The 18,832-nt window shown below is 50.1% G+C and overlaps 1 long non-coding RNA gene across 3 annotated transcripts; it reads right to left on the reverse strand.

The window, feature by feature from the left end:
- Positions 1-274: 274 nt before the first annotated feature.
- On the reverse strand, positions 275-16,921 carry LOC134420788 (uncharacterized). Of its 3 annotated transcripts, none has more exons than XR_010028419.1 (6): positions 16,624-16,921; positions 14,841-14,891; positions 12,372-12,446; positions 9,565-9,677; positions 9,178-9,302; positions 275-1,619 (listed from the first exon to the last, which is right to left on the reverse strand). It is a non-coding gene; the product is annotated as an uncharacterized LOC134420788 (long non-coding RNA). The 3 variants fall into 3 exon arrangements; XR_010028420.1 differs by having other exon boundaries at positions 275-517; positions 16,624-16,920; XR_010028421.1 differs by lacking the exon at positions 275-1,619 and having other exon boundaries at positions 9,135-9,333; positions 16,624-16,916.
- Positions 16,922-18,832: the final 1,911 nt, after the last annotated feature.

Raw genomic sequence — 18,832 nt, forward strand, 5'->3', positions numbered from 1 at the left:
ACTCTGTTTCCCAGAAGGCGGAGCGGGCGGGAGGAGAGGTGGGAAGGATGTGCACCCTCGCCTTGCGGGGCATGCTGGGCAGCGTAGTTTTCTCGGCCCGCTGCGGTAGCGCCGCTCACGGGATTGTACAAGAGCCAGGACTACACTTCCCAGCGCGGCCCAGGCGCTGTCCCGGTGTGTCTGAGACTCCCAGCGTGTGCTGCTTTCATAGCGGTTTTATTTCTCTTAAATCCCTTGATGTTATGGCACTTCAAAACACAGCGGCTGCACAGCATTAATGTGACGTGGTTTAATTGCAGGTTTTATGAAGCCATAATGTCCTGAGCTGTAGCGGAGCCACATGGATGACGCAGGCCAGTCTGCGGCCCTGCACAGCTCTGGTGGTGCATTTTAAAGTACGAGTTTCCTGCCTTGGAAGTGGCAAAGCCTCGTCTCCACCAGCGAACACAGATTTAGTCGCTCCAATTTCCCCCACGGGGCATTAGGTCCAGCTCACTCCATCCCTGAGCGACAATAGCTGCCCAGAGTGAGGGAAAACACTCAAGCAATAAATAGCTCGGCTTATATGAGCAAAGCTTTACTCACCAGAGTCTATTTTTAGGGCATAAATTGAGTTTAGGTGTCCCTAATCTTTATACAGAGAACTGGCACAGGGTTTCTCCCATTGTATTTTATTTATAGCTGGTTTTTTCCTACCCAGGGAAATAAGCTTAGTCTCATTATTTCCATTATTATTATTCTGTCTGTCATGATTATTATTATTCAGTCCATCCACCCGTTTTAGGTCTTGTCTGGAATTACAGTGGATTATCCCACTGATGCCTGTTGCCTTCACACAGAATATCACTTTTGTTGCTAAGAAACTGCTTTTGCATAACAGGCAGCAGGAGCCCAATTTTCACTCCAGCAGCTTCTGCGAGTCCCCGGGAGCAGCAGCAGCAGCTGCTCCTGGAGCAGAGTGTCCGTGGCACAATTCCCACTGCAGGTCTGTGCCCGGGGATTGTTCCCTGGGAGGCTGGGATGGGATTCCCAGAGCAGCTGTGGCTGCCCCTGGATCCCTGGAATGCCCAAGGCCAGGCTGGCCATTGGGCTGGGAGCACCTGGGACAGTGGGAGGTGTCCCTGCCATGGCTGGGGTGGCGCTGGGTGGGCTTTGAGGTGCCTCCATCCCAAAACTTTCTGGAATTCTGTGGCACAGCGACTTTGTGTTTGAGAAGAAAAGGGGCAAAGGTGCCTTGAACACCTGCAGGGTGCCTGTGCTGAGCAAGGGCAGGAGGAACCAGGAACCCTCCAGCTTGGAAAAGCCCTCCAGGACCACCAAGCCCAACCTCTCCCCTCAGGGCCGTGGAAACACAACTCTGGGCACGAGTCCATCGTGTTTGCACCCAGGAAAAGCCCCACGAGTTCCGTGCGAACGCATGTGGTGTGTCAGGGCACTCCTGGGCTGTGAATGCCCAGCCTGGGAGCGTCCCTGTCCCCCGTGAGCACAGGCAGTGCCACCCCCAGCTGCCAGGCTGTTTGTGCTGCAGGTCAAGGCACAGACACGGTGACATTTCCTCTCCCCGCCGGCTCTCGTGTTGCCATGGTGACCAGATGCACTCGCTCTTTTATCTGAAGTATCTATTAACCAAAGCTTCCTATTAATTTCCCCTCCACAGAATCCATTAGGAATTCACCAGAACACCACACAGGTTTTTAGGTCCCAAACCCGGCTCTGGGTGGGCTCAGAGACGTCGTGGGGTAAAGTGCAGCTGATGGGAATGGGTTTGCCATTAATAAGAGATTTCTCAGTAATGAGGGAATAAAGAGCAGGAGGAGAAGTGGCACAGCTGCCTCTCCCTGCAGATCCCTGGGTGTGGAACGTGCTGGAGCCTCAGGAACTCACCCCAAACCTTTTATAGACCAGGGCTCCAAGCCTGGCCTTGGGCACTGCCAGGGATCCAGGGCAGCCCCAGCTGCTTTGGGCACCCTGTGCCAGGGCCTGCCCACCCTGCCAGCCAGGAATTCCTTCCCAAAATCCCACCCAGCCCTGCCCTCTGTCCCTGGAAAGCCATTCCCTGTGTGCTGTCCCTCTGTCCTTTGTCCCAAGTCTGTCTCCAGCTCTCCTGGAGCCCCTCCAGGCCCTGTGGCTGCTCCCCTGTGACCTGTGCCATCCCCTGAGGGTGCCAGGGACCTGTACCTGCTCCCCGGTGATCTGTGCCATCCCCTGAGGCTGCCAGGGACATGAAGCTGCTCCCCTTGACCTGTGCCATCCCCTGAGGCTGCCAGGGACTTGAGGCTGCTCCCCTTGACCTGTGCCATCCCCTGAGGCTGCCAGGGACCTGTACCTGCTCCCAGGTGACCTGTGCCATCCCCTGAGGCTGCCAGGGATGTGTGACTGCTCCCCTCTGATCTGTGCCATCCCCTGAGGTTGCCAGGGACCTGTACCTGCTCCCCGGTGATCTGTGCCATCCCCTGAGGCTGCCAGGGACCTGTACCTGCTCCCAGGTGTTCCAGCTGAGCTCCAGCTGCTGCTGCTCCTCCCTGGAGCTGCCGGGATCCTCCCCAGCTCAGGAATTGGGTGAATCCCCACAGCTGGGGCAGGAACGAGGGGCTCTGAGCCCCCACATCCCTCCTGCAGACCCCACGGGGGACACCCGTGTAGGGTTTTTGGGATAACACAGAAAAAGCCCGAGCCAGAGTTCTGGGAATGAGAGGGGAGTTAAATCCCCACGGAAGGAAGAGCATAAAAAATGAGACGTTGTGACAGGGCTGCCAGGCTGCGTGGCAGGAGGGTTAATTTTTTGTGAAACTGCCATTTCATATTCCCTTTCAGACAAGCAGAATTACACGGTGCTGGCTGCTGCAGGAGGAGCATAATTTCCTTCACAGAAATAATGACAGGGTACTTAAAGAGCAAGTGAATGGATGGCTGAAGTACTGGGCAGAGACTTCAGAAATCCAGGCTGAGCCCTCACCTTTACAGAAGGCTCCTTTGGTGACCTTGGGCCAGTCATTTAATCTTCCTGTGTCTCAATTCCCTGCCAATAACACAGGAATAATAACTGTTCTCTGCCTGCCTGGCTTATTTAGGCTGCAAACTCAGAATTTACAGCTCGTGTTTGCTGGGCTTTGAAGCCCAAGAGCTTCAATCCGTGCTGAGGTGTCTGGGACAACCACGGGGTACAATGTGGAGAAAAACAAAGGGCTGGGATGGATGGTTTGGAACATCCTCAGTGTGAAAGGCTCCAGAATTCCTGATCCATCTCCTCCCTCAAAATGTGGAGAAGTTTGGAGCTGTGCTAAGAGTTCTAAAAGCATCAAAATAATTTAGGAGCAGAGCCCATAGTGATTTATTAAATCCCTGAGTTCCTTCTGAAGCAGAGAGTGGATAATTTAGAAACCTGCAGAAATTTCCTTTGTGCTCAGTCAGGGCTGCAGCAGCTCCTCAGGTTTTTCAGTGTAAATTGAGGTTCCCGTGTACCCAGGTTTTATCCATCTCCAGCTTTCAGCAGTTTGTGTGATTTCCTGAAGGCAGGAAAGATGGGTCCCTGCTCCCAGAGCCGGTGAACACCAGATTGTCTCTATAGTTAAGCAATTTGCTGTACAAAGGGAACAATTCTAAAAATAGGGAGAAATGGCACCCTGACATTAGCAGGAACGATGACCCAATCCCCACCTTGCTGCAGGGCCTTTGTCCTGTAACTGCCTCCATCAGCAGGGCTCTGATGACATTATTTTCTGTGCTTCTGTGGGGCACAAGGCTGCAGGTACCTGCGAGGGGGGATTTTGATCAGCCTGCCGAGGATGAACACGCTGGGGAGGCTTCTGGGGGAACACTAAATCAAAGTTTCATTTGCATCAGACGCCAGGCCGGCCATTGCAGCGCTAATGGCTGCACTGCTGCCCTCGACACTTGGTGTGGATTTAATCTGGCAGTGGGGAAGTAAAAAACGGGGAAGAGAGAGTCCTTGTGGTTCATGAAACCTGCATCTTTCCTTTCAGGCACTATCAAATGACAGCGATTTGTACAGGTTTAAAACTCTTCTGGCAGCAGATTTCTGGCTGCCCCTGCATCCCTGGAATGTCCAGGTTGGACATCAGGGCTTGGAGCAGCCTGGGATAGGGAAAGGTGTCTCTGCCATGGCAGGGTGGCACGGGGAGGGCTTTAAGGTCCTTCCAACCCAAACCATTCTGTGATTCCTAAATCACACCTGCCACAGTACCACTGATGTGGACAATGCTGAGCCGGGCGAGTTAAAGAAATAAAAAGGAAAAAGAGAAAAGTGCTCGACAGCATGAACAACCCAAATTATTAAAGATATTTCAGTGCTTTTACCACTGGCCTCGGCAGGATTCAAGAGTTTCATTTTCACACCTAAATACCTTTGAGAATGGAGGCTCTGAGTGGTGTTGAAAATTTGTTCTTTTTATATTTTAAGGCCCTGCTGGAAGCAAAGGGCTCAGCTCTCCAAACAAGCCCTGCCAGGCACTGAAGGCCCAGCAGTGTCTGGGTGCCCTGACCCTGCTCTGGTGTGTTTTGGGGGGTTCCTTGGCTCCTGTGCTGCTTTCAGCTGGGGCAGAGTGAATTTCCTTCTCGGTGGCTGCTCTGGGGCTGTGTTTGGGTTTGTGCTGATAACTCAGAGATGTTTTTGTTCTTGCTGAGCTCACCCAGAGCCAAAGCCTTTCCTGTCCTTGTCCAGCCATGCTGGGGAGGGACTGGGGGTGCCTGGGACTGACCCAACTGACCCCAGGGATGACCACAGGATATAAATGGGGCCAAAGAAGGAATTGGGGGACATTTGGACTCCATGAGGAGCAGAATCAGCTCACAGGACAGGAGCTCCAGCAGCCCAAAACACGTGCACACCTGGGCCGTGGCAGCCTGGGCTGTATGGCAGGCTATGATTTGTTGTCACCTTTACAAACACAACAACAAAATCACTAGTCTTCCACACAGAGCCAGGCCAGGAGAGCAGCCATTCCTCCTCAGGGACGTCTTCTCCCAGCATCCTTCCTCAGTTCTTCTCATCCTGCAATCCTTGCTCCTGTCACTCCTCCAGGGGCGGGTGCTGCTCTTCGCAGCGTTCCTCCTGAGCCCACATCAAAGCTGCCTGTAATCATCTCTCCAATTTGTGCTGTTCCCATGAGTTTCTGCTCCATTTCCTCGCTCCAGAGACCCTACAGGGACATCAGGGCTCAGCAGGGGCTCCTCTGCCTCACCCTGGGATAAACTTCTCCAGGAGTGCTCTGACAACTGTCTCCCACCTGAATTTGAGTCTGACTACAATAAGCAAATGCAATGTGTGCTGGGGAACACTGGAGAAAAGGACTCTGCAAAGAGAAAGATAATGATAGTGCAGAGATTCCTGGAATCCCACTGAGGGGCTGATTTCAGCAAGGAAAACAAACCCCTTTTGCTGTTCCCTTTCTCTGGATTTGTTGATGTGCAATCTTTGGTTCAGGTCCAGCTTTTCTTTCACTGCCCAGGTTTTCTCTGTGAATCCCTCAGGTGGATGAGGTGTGGAGAGACAGCGCTGGCTCACGCCCAGGGAAAGGATCTGACTTCATTCCTTGTCCAGCAGAGCTGTGCTCACCTCAGCCACTGAAATCAGGCAGGGAACAGCCTCTTCCCATCCTCACCCGGCTGTTTTGGGTACTTTTGTAAGCAGATGGGGGGAAAGGGAAAGAAATAAAACAATTCCTCAGCAGCCTTGGCTGCTCCTTCCATGGGAGGATGAAGAGGGTGCAGCAGCAGGAGAGGGTTTGGGTTTGCTCTGCTGGCAGGGGCTGTGCCCTGTGGGAGCTCATGGGGAGCAGTCCCATCCCTCCCTCTCGTTTTTATAACATATGTGCTTTCTATGGACACTTTATTCTAACTCCAGATGGGTGTTTCAGTCTGGGGATTTGTGCTGCCCCGAGATAACAGCCCTTTGTGCTGGCCTAGGTAGCAGGAGTGTTTGTGATAGCTGGGGCTGATACCAGCAGATGTCCAGGTGGTCTTATTTAACAGGGAGCATTAGTGATACTGCCATTGTCCAGGAAATCAGATAAACACGGGTCCAGGTGTCACCCAACACCCTGTTTGTGTAAGGACTGAGCCAGCTGCTGAACACAGGGGGATGTGTTCTGTACAGAACTGCTGTCACCCCAAACCTCCTGGGTAAAATTTAACCAGGAGCTGCACTTGGATGATCCTTGTGAGTCCCTTACAACTCAGGATATTCTGTGATTCTAATCTGAATATCAAGTGGAACAGTAGTGAGTATGCAGTGAAAACATCTGGGGAGTGAGACAATATTTAGAAATAGAAACTCAGGACAATTCAGTCTTCAGCCCAAGATAACTGGAAGAGAGAATGAATTGTAAAGAAGAATGAGTTTGAGAGAGAAGACAGTTTGGGAAGTGCTAAGCTGGACTGGAAGTCCAGGTGACCAGGACACTTTTCAGTCCTTGTTCTGGGACACAGCTCCACAAAGGGATTTACCACAAATCATTGCCAGACAGTCAGGTAAAAATCAAGACAGAGATGTGAGCAAGAGCTCCTCTCTTGGTTTCACACCCAGCCATCCCTGTTCAGAGTGAGGTAGGTGTTCAGTAGGAAACATAAATTGCAGGCTCAGAGGCATGTGAGGTTTTTGTCTGGAGTGTCTCAGTGGGGCTGTATTTCTCTGTGTGGTGTTTGTCAGGAGGGATCTGCCACTCCTGTTTGTCCCAGAGATTTCAGGGATGTGGCTCCTTGTCCTGGTGGCAGCTGGATCTCACCCCTCTCCCTGACACTGGGAGGCTCCTTGGGAATTATTTCTAAGGATGGGAGCTAAACTTAGCTCCAGACCACGGGAAAAAGCCTGTCTGGAAAGAGTGGGGACTCTTGGCCTGCAGCTATCTCTGAGCAGGCTCATCACAGAGAGATCCCCAGCTGCACTTCCAGGCTGTAAATTAAACAAACAGAATTTCCTGCACACCAGACCACAGGGAGGGCAGAGAGAACAATGTGGCCTTATTGCTGTTATTTCCTTTGGTTTCAATCTCTGTCCTCTGCCCTCCACCTCCTCCCCAGCCCCGTGTCTCCCACTTTACCCGATTTGTCATTTATTACCGTGCTTTAAAGAGAGGCAGGGGGAAAAATGCTCAGTGCAAATTATATTTTGAGCTGTTGTGCTTTGCCTCTTTGGCGGATAATAAATCTCTCTGGCAATGCTCCTCTGTATAGGATTTGTCATTAAATGCAATTAAACAAACCCTGCAGGTGTCCATGATCAGGCCTGCAGCAGCCCATTCACAACTGCAATGTTATTATCAGCCTGACAACAAAACAGCAGATATTTCCTGAGCTCCTCTGATCGATGAGCTTGCCTGATTTGGAACTGGAGGGAGGAGAGAAGGGGGACCAGAGCGGTTCAAATGCTCTTTAGACTTATTGATGGAAAAGTCAAAAAGCTGCTCAGCAATCAGAGGGAAGGTGGAGAGAGAAAAGGGCTGAGGGACAGAAGGGCTAAAAGGGAAAAATGAGAGAGGAGTGTTTGGGAGTCAAAAGGCAGAAACAAGGCGAGTTATCACATGGTGCCCTTCCACCCAGACAGCTGGTTCATGCACAGCACTGGAGTTTAGGAGGCAAGGAGGGTATTTCAGGGAGGATTCTATGGCACTGGGGCTTTCAGTGTTGTCATGCAGCCTCCCTGCCCAGCTGGCACAGCAATTCCTCTCACCCTGGGACAGGACTTGACTGGCAGGTTTTCCTGCTGTCCAGGGATGTCCGTCTGTCTCCACAAACTGCAGCACAATGGCTGGATCAGACACCCAACTAATGTCAAACCCCACCTGGAACAGTCAGTGGGACTGGACGGGGCTTGGAGCTACCTGGGATGGTGGAAGGTGTCCCTGGCCATGGCAGCAGTGGCACTGGGTGGGCTTTGTGGTCCTTCCAGCCCAAACCATTTGGGATTCTGTGACTCTCTGAGTGCAAGTTCTTCCCTATTCTCATTCTCACCCCGAAGCATGTCCTGGCACAGCTTTGGGAAGCTGAGGAGGTGCTGCTGACAGGACTTGTCCAAAGCAGATGCAGCAACATTCACACCAGAGTCGCCGTGTGCTCTGACAGTCAGGAACAGGAGGAAACCTCCTGTGGTTTCTGTGAGCCATCCCAGGCAGCCTGTGGAGTGTGAAGGTCAGGGATTCACGGGGGACTGGCTGCCATCAAGTCCAGTGAGAGAGAAGGATTTGCCAACAGCGGTGGAATCCTTCTGCCTGACTCGTTTGCTCAGCTCAGCCTCGGGGCGCTCCCAGGATGAACCCCGGGCCCCTCCTGTCCTCACCCCAGGAATCCTGGTTCAGCCCAGCTCATTCTGGGCACACAGGGAATCGCAGTGACAAGGGACAAAGCCCATATTGCTGCTCTAGTGCCACCTAAACCAATGGATTTGGGGTTGGGTAAGGGGAGCCAAGGGCATCAGTAGTGCCTGTGGAGAGTGTAAGGGGTGATTATTTACTCCTACAATAAAAAGCTTCTGCAGGGGTCTTTGATTTAAGTTTTAGAGCCTCATCTCTACACTCTGTAGAATGTAGGGGTGATTATTTACCCCTACAATAAAAAGCTTCTGCAGGGGTCTTTGATTTAAGTTTTAGAGCCTCATCTCTACACTCTGTAGAATGTAGGGGTGATTATTTACCCCTACAATAAAAAGCTTTTGCAGAGGTCTTCGACTTAAGTTTTAGAGCCTCATCATCCCAGATAGCCTGGAACCCTGCTTGCTGCCATCTGAGGTCACACTGGGGTTGTGACAGCAGCAGCCAGCAGTTCTGTCATCAAGCCATGGGTGTCAGAATGAGAATTTCCCTGGAGCCTGCACCTAGATCCCCCTCTTACACCCAGAGGGACAAGAGCTGGCACATCCCAGGGCTGGGGGCTGCTGAGCAGAGCCAGTGAGCTGGGCCTGCTGTGAGCCCTCAGAGACCCTGCAGAACTGCAGATTCCCATCCCGGGAGCAAATCTAGGGCAGGATGGAAATGCACAACTGATCGGATCGACTTCAACAAACACCTTTTCCCCCTTCTTTCCACTTCTCCTCCTCCCCACCTCCAGCAGCTCCTCTCTGCGCGCTGCTCATCTCCCTTTGTGCACCTCTTACCCGCACTCTCCTCTCTAAACAGGTGCAGTTGCCACTCAATAGACTTTAATTACCACTTCAAGGGCTCTCACCGGGGTCTGCGGGAGGGTGGAGATGAATTTTCCCCAGGATTATGCGTGTGGCTGAGTTCTCTCTTCAGTCAGATGGTGATGCTGCTGCCAGCCAGGATCCTTCGAGAGATCGCTCCTCCGCTTCTCTGTTCGTGTTAACAAAAAGGAAAACTGCTGCTGAAGGGGAAAAAAAAACCAAAAAAAAACAACCCAGCCATTACCTGGATTAATTAGCAGGACAGCAAATGGGTCTGGAGAAAAACATTACAGAAAATTTACAGCCCAGGAGTCTCAGCTGGGCTTCCAAACTATTATTCCTTGCAAATCAGAAGTGGAGAGCTCAGCATCTCGGAAGATTTCTGTGGGAGACTGGGCTCTAAAAATACAAGTTGTTTTTAAGCACTTTACCTTTTTTTTTTGCTCCGTGCTGTTCCCATCACGGCTCACTGGAGAGACGTGCTGTTAATGCATCCTGCTGGGACCCTGGGGATTCCTCCCAGGGAACGGGGCTTCATTCCTGCCTGTGATGGAGGAATTATTCCCAGTGTTTAACTAGTAACAGAACATTATTTTTATTATTAAGATCCTCTTCAAAAGGCACTGCTGCAGAATGCAGAGCAGCTTATGCCTGTCAGGACTGCCCGGAGTTGTTTGCCCAGGGTGTGAGTGCACATTTGTGGGGATGCACACAGAAATTTGGATTTGTGCTCCTCTGAGATGATACATGCAGAGGGGAGCTGGGAATATAACAGCATCTTTTGGGACAAGGGAGATTTCCAAACATTGAAAAAATCGTTTCTTTCACTCAACATTAACATTTCTAATTTTTTTTTTTCATAAAATGAAATGTAGGAAGAAGATTTTTTTATAGCAAATTAAGCAACAATTTATTCTGCTGCAATTAAGTTTGTTTTCCTAAACAAGAAATTCAGCAAAACTTGGGAAATCTTGCAGCCAAATGGGCTTTTGCAGATGTGTTTCCCATGAAGCATTTTGCCTAGCTCCAGAACAGCTGGGTGTGTGCAACATCTGAGCCTCTGCTTGGCTTCTGTGCCAGGGCTGAGCTCATCCCCAAACTCAATGGCCCTGTGCAGTAACTCTGCAGAAAGAGCAGAGTGACCGTGACACCTGGGAGCCCTGAGGCATCCCTCAGTCCCTGGCAATGTTCTGTTCCTCTTTCCTCAGGCTCGGGATGGAGCTGTGCCCTGAGAAGTGAAGAGGTGGAGGAGCTGGCCTGAGATGGGCAAAGGAAGTCACAGGTTCCCACTCACATTTCTCAGGTCCTCTCCTTCCCATGTAACTCATTCTTTCAGCTTCTATGATTTAAAATCCTTCTGCCCTCATCACCCCTTCCTCCCATCCTTCCTTTCCTTGGCAGGAAGATTTCCTTGGCAGGAAGATTTCCTGCATTTTGATTTCCAGGCCCATCTCCCACATGTTTTCCTGCCGTTTCTGCAGGACTGGGGTGAACATTGATCACAGCCATCTCAAGCCCATCTCTCGTTTTTCCCAAAGAGCCGATGAAAATGTCACCCATGAGATAATAATCATGTTGCTTACATCCCTTAATTGCTCTCAAAGTACACCTCGAGGCTTCAGAGCCTCTTTGAAAGGCAGGTTCTGGCCTTTGGCACATTATTGACAGGCTGTTGATAAGCCCCTTTGTTGAGAAGCAATTTTGTCCTTTTTCCTGTACAATTTTTTGGTTTTTTTTTAAAGACAGCCCTTTCAGAAGGAGTAGATTTTTAAAATAGAGCTGAGCTTTGAACGAGCAGGCATCAGAGTTATTCCCAAGGAGCAGTGGCACACGTGGGAGAGGACAGCTACCAGCACACTTCATGCAGGACTCTGTACAGGAAATCAAACTGAGATGACAAATGGCTTCATCCTTGTTGCTTTTTAGGCCTTCCCCTCCCAGCCCTGATAATTAGATGTTTATTTGCAATGTATTACTAAAGCATTGGACGTCTTGCGTGTTCCAGTGCATTGTTCCATGGTCAACAGGAGAAAGTGGACATTTCAGCTGTGCAGTGACTCATTTGGATCTATTAATGATAATTCTTAGGGGATTTTAACACCTGCTGATAAAAGTGGACTGAGATTTCCTCATCACAACTGCCCCTCCTGGTCTCAAAAGCTTTGCGGGTCGGAGCAGGGACAGAGCAGAACCAGGCACACAGACAGAGCCTCATCCCTGAGCAATTCCCATCCCAGAGGACACACAGGCTTTTAAGTCACCTTTTTAACAAAGATTTATTTTAATGTGCCCCTGATGTGAGCCAGGGTCTCTCTGGGGCAGATGCTGTGGGTCCCTCTCAAGGTAACCCCAGCACAGCCTCAAGCTCCACTCTCCAACACAACCCTGAGCAAAATCCCCAGGCTCTTTGCAACTCAACCCCAGCCCTGAGAGAAATTAAATTCTTTCCTTTCTGAAACAATGTCCCTTGGAATGATTTTGCCCTTAATGAGCCCCGACTGGGCTGCTGTGTTCTGGAGCCACTGGTGTGCATGTTAACGAGGAGCTCTCTCCGAGTGAAGTGTGGAGATGGCTGGCCCTGTAATGGGAGTCTGTTCAGCATCCTAAGTCCCACATTAGGCCGTGCCTGTAGGAACCCTGGCATGTTCCATGGAGACTGCCTGAAGGTAATCATCTCTCCTGGCTGTCCCTAACCAAGTGCTCAGCTTGCAGCTATTCCAGGAACTGCTGCAGACATGATGAAGTTTAGCCCCTAACGCGTTCACCGGCAGCAAGGTGAGGAAAGCGCCTGTTGATTTGGGATGAAAAGGGAAAGGCAAAGGGCTGTGGTATCCACAGAAACCTCCATCTCACTGGGATTTGGGTCTTGAGCCCTGGAATTTCATTGTTTTCTCTGAGTGGGTTCAAACCATGAGCAATACTCAAAAAACATCATCTGCCTCAAATTTGAGTCCTGCTTGATTCAAATGATGCATCCCAGAAACCAATTTCATACATCACATCCACTTAAATACACACTGTACAACAGGTATAGGTACACATACACACACACATATTAGATTTGTGTGTTACATGGAATTAGTCCATTCTTTAAAAACTCTGGAAAAGTTCTTCCAAACCCATTCCCTCATTGACAGACCAGCAGAGAGATATAACACTGCCCTCCTAGAAAAATACACCAGCTCATTTCTATTTGAAAGTTGTGAACTCATTAGCTGGCAATTAATGTTCCACCCACCTGTGCAGCCCCTCCTGAGGTCACACAGAACCTGCCCAGAGCTCTGAGCCCGCCGTCGTCAGCGCTGGGTGAGAACTGCTGAGATAAAATGTTGTCTGAATTAGATGGGGAGGATTAGAAAGGTGATAAAAGCTAAGCCAGGAGAAAATCAGACGATAAATAGGTCTGGCAAGATAGATGGATAATCTTCCTCCCAGGCCAAACCTGACAGGATAATCACCTTTTTCTGTTCTCTGGTTCCATTTGCTCTCAGATCACCAGAGCTTTACAGATATCACTGAATTTGGTTTTCTGGTACCCTGAAAATGGGGATCACTAGGTCTGTCTTTATGGACAAGGGACTTGAGGCGCCTCATTTAGGAACAGCTTTAGGTTTCTGATGAGGGTTGCAAAAATCAGTCAAAGCATTGCCTTTTCTTAGCTTGTGTCTCATCTCTTGCTGTGCCTCAGGCAGGGCTGAGGAGAGCTGGTCAAAGCAGAGCTGCAGCCTCCTTTTCCCAGCTGAGCCAGAGTGGGAGTCAGTCTGTCCTGTCCCAGGGGTGTCCCTGTCCCCAGCAGCTGTCACAGAGCCAGGCACTGTGCAAGGGCACAGCTCTGCTGGGATCTGCATTCAGCCCCTCACTGTCCTCCTGTCCCCTCTGCTTTCAGGCTACAGATTATCTCTGAGCACATCTAAACAACTCACTGGAGCAACTGAAAACTCCTTAAACATTCCCACTTGGGAAAGGGTTTGTCTGAACTGACCTTTGCTCTCCTTGCTCCTGAAAAATTCCCATTGCTCCTGATCCATGCAAGGTGTGAGCCTGCAGAGCCCTGCTCTTTGCTGAAGCTTTGTTCCCCCAGATGGGGACTCCTTGTCTGAGCAGAGCAACTCAGGATAAGTTTTCCATCTCTTTGTGGCATTGATTTCTCCATGAACAATCGACTGGCAGCACAGAGCAATGGAATATTTGATTAGCCAGAATTACAGACCACAACATTAATAATTTTGTGAGCTGAACTGAAAAGATTTGCACTTGTTCTCACTGGGAATGGTGCAATTTTCTCCTTTCTAAGAGAAACTTTGCTCTAATGGCAGGGTGCATTGTCATCCCACAGGGGCAGGTATTGACTATTGCCTCTGAGTTTGGGGGGCTTGAATCCATGCAATTTTCACCTGGGCTGGAATCTTGTAGGTGGACTGTTCATCATGGCTCTGGATTTTCAAAAGAAGTTAGCAATTTTGGACACCTTATATTTGTGTTTGAGACACTCTGAAAGGGACAGATTACAAGAGGCAGGTGCTTAGAAGTCCCTGAAAATCAGGATTAATTGAAATATGTCATGCTGAGCACCTGAAAACAGTAAAATGCTTTGGAAAATCACAGGGGAGGGAGCTGTGCTTCTGAACATGACTTGGGAAGAATGTACAGCCTTAAGTAACACAGGATAAAGAGATCTTTGCATAACATTATGGAAACATCCTTTAATCCTCAGTGCAGCCAAGTGCTTGACTTTAGTTTGATTCCTGAGGGAGTTCAGTGCTGAAGTTTGTGCATTTGTATTCTCCTGAAGTGGAGCCTGACATCGTGTGAGTTACTGTAGGTTTATGAAAAATTCTGTCTCCAAATGAAAATCAATCAAAAGGCAAAGTTCTCTTCCTAAGGCCAGGGTTTGCTGCAGGTCCATGTGTTCACCTGCAGAGCCACAGACTGGCTGTGCCATGGAAGAGCTTCTCTTTGCTTTTCCCGAGCCAGAGTTCCAGAATCTGAATCTTTAAGTGCTAAACACACACGAAATAAAATTTCCATGTCCCAAGGAGCTTTAAAGTCCCTTCCAACCCAAACCATTCTGTGATTCTATGATGCGGGTGAGCAGAATGAGCAAAGGATTTGGTTTGAGTCCCCCGAGATGCCACTCTGGCCAGGGACTGTGAAGCCTGCAGGGGTGGGGTGGGTTTGGTGGGGCAGGTGCTGTGTCCCCAGTGCAGCGTTTGAGAGAGGCTGCAGGTGAACCCTGGGGCAGAGCAAATCCCTGCCAAAGGCACCACAACCTCACCCTGTTTATTATCCAGGCTCAGAAGCTGTGGCAGATCTCGTGGCTGAAATCCACTCTCTTTTTCCTGCTGGGATTCCCAAGCACCTCCCAGTCTCCCAGCTACTACCAGATGCCACGATTGCAGTGGAGTGGCAGCGACACACAGACAAATATTTGTGCAAGGCACACAGAGCCAGGAGCCTGGAACATTGGCTGTGTGCTGGGAGGGGAGAGGCCAAGGAAAAAGGATCCTGTCTTTGACGGGCTTTATTTCTATTGAATTTTAAACAATAAAAATCTGGATGGCTGGAGGGTGTTTATTTCTAGCAAAACTTCAAATATTTGCTTCCAGCAGGTGACATGGAACCCTCCTGCCAGATTCATTTCCAGTTTACTCATTTTGAAGAATACTTAAAGGGTCAGGAATTAAATTGAATTAAGTTCAGACCTTACCCTGAGTCCCCTGTTCTTCAGAGACCTCTGGGTTGGATCCATCTATGAGATCTACAGAAAATTGCCAGTAAAAAAAAAAATAGTGACAAAATATGCCCTGAACAAATGGAAATAAAACTTTGATTAAGCAAGACTGCACAATACAAAATTTAGTTGGCTTTGAGGATATGATATCACCTGTCCTACTATTTTTTATATTAAATACAAAATCTGATTAGGTAATTTCCCAGAATGTGGAGATAAACCATAAAAGCAGGAATAGGAATAGGTATTTGGTACAATATCATTTTCTGGCTTCTTCTGCATGGCTTTTTGGGGCAGGAGGTGAAGAATATAGGATTTTTTCCCCTTATTTTACAGCTGTATTTCAAGGAGAAAAGCCTGATATTGGTGTTGGCAGAGAGAAGGCAGTGCCCAGACTGAACCTCAGCAGCTGTTGGGAGATGTTAGGAGATTTACAGAGAGATAACAAAGATATCTCTCCACTCCAGTTCCCCAGGGAAACATTACCACCCTTACTTTGTTCAATGTCTATAAAATATGTCTAAAGGTTATGTGGATAATCAAGGCCTGAAAGGAAATAATTTTCTTTTCAAGTGTTTTTCTTCTTTTTTCCCCAGAAATATTTAATTCTGAAGTAAAAAATAGGAGTTTTCTTAAAATGGAGAACAGCTTTCCTTTCCTCTGAGAGGCCAACATCACTCAGGAAAAATACAAGTGTAAGGACAGATGTGGCCAGGCTGAGCCTGGATTAAATCACCTTGAGCCTCTGTTCAGCAAAGTGTTTAAATACACATTTAGTAGAGCTGGGGGAGAATTTCTAATGAACAGGGATTCATTCAGGGAATATCCCAGCTTCCAAAAATGGACATAAAACAAATGCAGCAAATCACTTCAGCTGGCAATAGCTCTGTGAAATGCTTAATTTCCAAAGTGCTCAAACACTTGAACATTTTATCTTTTTTATTTTCCAGATTAGATCATTGGTTTAATAGTTTAAAGAGAAAATAATGTTTTATTTCAGTGCGTGCCAGAGATAAATACTTTGTTGTTTTAGTTTTGTCAAAATTAAAAACAAAAACCAACCACTATTTAAAATTTTATCACACTCAATTTTAAATTTCTTTTCTCTGGAGGCAAGCATTTTGGGAAAAAAATCCTCTATGATTTAGCCATCGAGCACTTCAAAAATAACACAATCTGTCAATGGACCCAAAGTGTGCCACTACTGCAAGACAGATTTTGAGTAGCCAGATAGAATCAGTCACGGAGGAAAATTAATTTCAATTAACTGTTCATGAAGCATCATCTCCCAACAGTACCTTGGTGAAATGTCCTGTTTCTCCTACAAACTAGGGAATTTTAATTTTAAACTTTACACATGAACTACCAGTCAGACACATTTTCAAAACGAGAGCGTTGGGTTTTCCAGAATAAAGCTTTGATGTTGAGCAGACGTGAAGTGCGGGTTACGTTTGGATTCACGCAATCACACCGCGCTCCCAAACGTTTCCGTTCCCAGCCCTACCCGAGGCTGTGAGTGTCTCTTACCTGAGGATGTTTGGAAACCGCCTCCATCCCTTCCCACCTCAGCCGGCCCTTGGCTCCCGTCCCGAGCGGCCGCGGGCGCTGGGTCGGTGTCGGGCAGGGCTGGATGGGGACGGGACCGGGGCTGGATGGGGACGGGACCGGGGCGTCCGTGTCCGGTACCTGCGGGCAGGTGACCGGGCTGTGCCGCTCCCTTTGCCGCTCTCCCGCAGAGCCCCCTCGGGGCTGGACTCACCCGGCCCGGCGAGCATCCAGCGCCGCCTCGGTGCCTCCGGTGGGCGGAGATGTCCCGGGAGAGTCCTGCCCGCGGTGCCGGTTCCCGGTGCGGCCCCGCCGGGCGCTGTCCGTGGTGCTGATCCGCGGCCGCTCCGGCTCCGCTCGGGCTCTCCCCGGTTCGCCCCGGCTGCCCCAGGGCCGGGGGAGAGCGGCCCCGTCCCCGAGCGCTCCGCGGAGCCGCCCGGCAGAGGCGGGAGCGGCTCCACAGGTGGCCGAGGAGCCCTCGCGGCGTCCCCGAGCCGCCTCCGCACCTGCGGGGCTCACCCGTGCCCGGCTCACCCGAGCGGCGGAGGGGCCGGGGAAGCTGCCCTGCCTCTGCCTCGGGGCTTTTATGGCCCGCCGGGGGAGCGGCGGGCGGAGCGCCCGGGCGGGGACTCCGCGCCTCGGCCAACGGCGGCGGCCGCTCCGGGCAGTGCGGCAGCATTACATCATGTACATCATGGGCCCGCCCGCCCGCTTCAGTGTAAGAGTCTCACCGGCCCGCGGCACCGGGGCCGCGCGGCAACAGGTCCGGCCGGGCGGCTGCGAGCCCCGGGAACGGGGCAGCGCCGGCGGAGCGCGCTCCGAGCTCTCCGTGGCGGGGGGAACGGCGGGAACGGCCCGCGGGGAGGGAGAGCCCGCCTGGCTCCAGCGGCAGCACGGAAGGTTTGCTCTGTGCCGGTCACTCGCTCCGGATTCCCCGGGAGCAGCCTGTCCTCTCCATCCTGTGTCCGTCAGAGCGGGGGCTCGTACCCGCTGGTTTCCCACTCATTATCATCCTGTTTTGGGGCTGGCACAAACCCCAACCCTCCGATTCTTCCCAGACACACCAAACTGAAAGACAGCCCAGATCTGAGTAGTTGGAATCTGTTTGGACCTCTCCTGTTTTCCAGAGCAAGGAGGTCAGGAACTACTCCCTCAAGTGTGCCAAGGAGCACAGCTTTCAGCACTGAGAACAAATTAATTTCCTAACCTTCATCTCCAGAAACACTCATGTTACTGGGTTTGACTGGGGGTGTCAGCAGGGATGGGTTTGAGATGCACATCTAGGATGGAAAACACAGGTTGCAGACACCAATTTTTCAAGACTGCCCTAAGTTACCCTAGATGGTCAGCCTGTTGTGTAAAGCTTTGTCTTCTGGTATATCCTGTGCATGGGATGTGTTACCACATGACACCAAAGGAAAAATAATAATTGGTGGGAACATTAATTAGATAGAAATCAAAATGGTCCAGAATTGAAGGCTTGTCTAGGTAACACTTGAGACCCACATTCATGTCTGATTTGGGAAATTTCTGCTACAAATCAGACCTGTGGGTAAAATGGGGCTCTTAAGACCTGCAAGTAAGAGCAGATGACATGAAGGAGCCCATTTTCAAGTGGCACTGGATGCTATTCAAATTACAGAGCGATTACAATAAAGCCAGGTGCTCTGTTTCCAACTCTTTTTGTTTGTTTGTTTGTCTTCCCCCACTACCAGGGATCACAGGCCAAATCCTTTGCCTGGCTTATGCCAGCCCAGGCCCTGCCCAGCCACAGCAACAGCGTTGTTTTGCCCGAGATAAAAGCTGGTTTGGGACAGAATGTACCTGTGTGTGACACAAATCACAGCCTAGGAGACAAACCCTGCAGCAGGGCATGAGCCTGGCAGGACCTGATGACCTTGCCATGAATTAGTCACAGCACAAAGAATGTAGATTGGTGTTGTGGTAAGGGAAGACGTTACAGCCTTGCTAGTGCCTGGCCTAGGACCTTGGACATGTGTCTGCAAGAGATTTCCCTTCAGGAGACAAATCTGGAAGTCACTGCTCTCACTTGGTCCAGGCAAAGCAGAAATTTGGAGGAAATATGAAAAGAATGAGAGCTGAAGCTGTAAACAACATCTTGTGGAAAATGCTGAGGGGCGCCCAAGTCCTTGGATACCTAATTCCCTTAAGATCCTAGAAAGAAAACCCAGGGTAAAGGAACAAGCCCAATTCTCCCAGCCTGGCTGCAGAGCAGAGGGGCTCCAGCTCTCTGTATCACAAAGAAAAGCCATTTTGCAGCTGTTCACAAGGGATGAGACGTGCACAGGCACTGCCTGTTTCCCTGAGAGCTGCAGACTCTTCTTTTAGGGCTGTTGGGCAGGAGTTTGGACTCAAGTCCTTTCCCTGCATTCTAACTGGTGATGCTGTCCAGCAAATTCAGT

The sequence above is a fragment of the Melospiza melodia genome, chromosome 7 (genome assembly GCF_035770615.1).
Source record: "Melospiza melodia melodia isolate bMelMel2 chromosome 7, bMelMel2.pri, whole genome shotgun sequence".
Classification (NCBI taxonomy): domain Eukaryota; kingdom Metazoa; phylum Chordata; class Aves; order Passeriformes; family Passerellidae; genus Melospiza; species Melospiza melodia.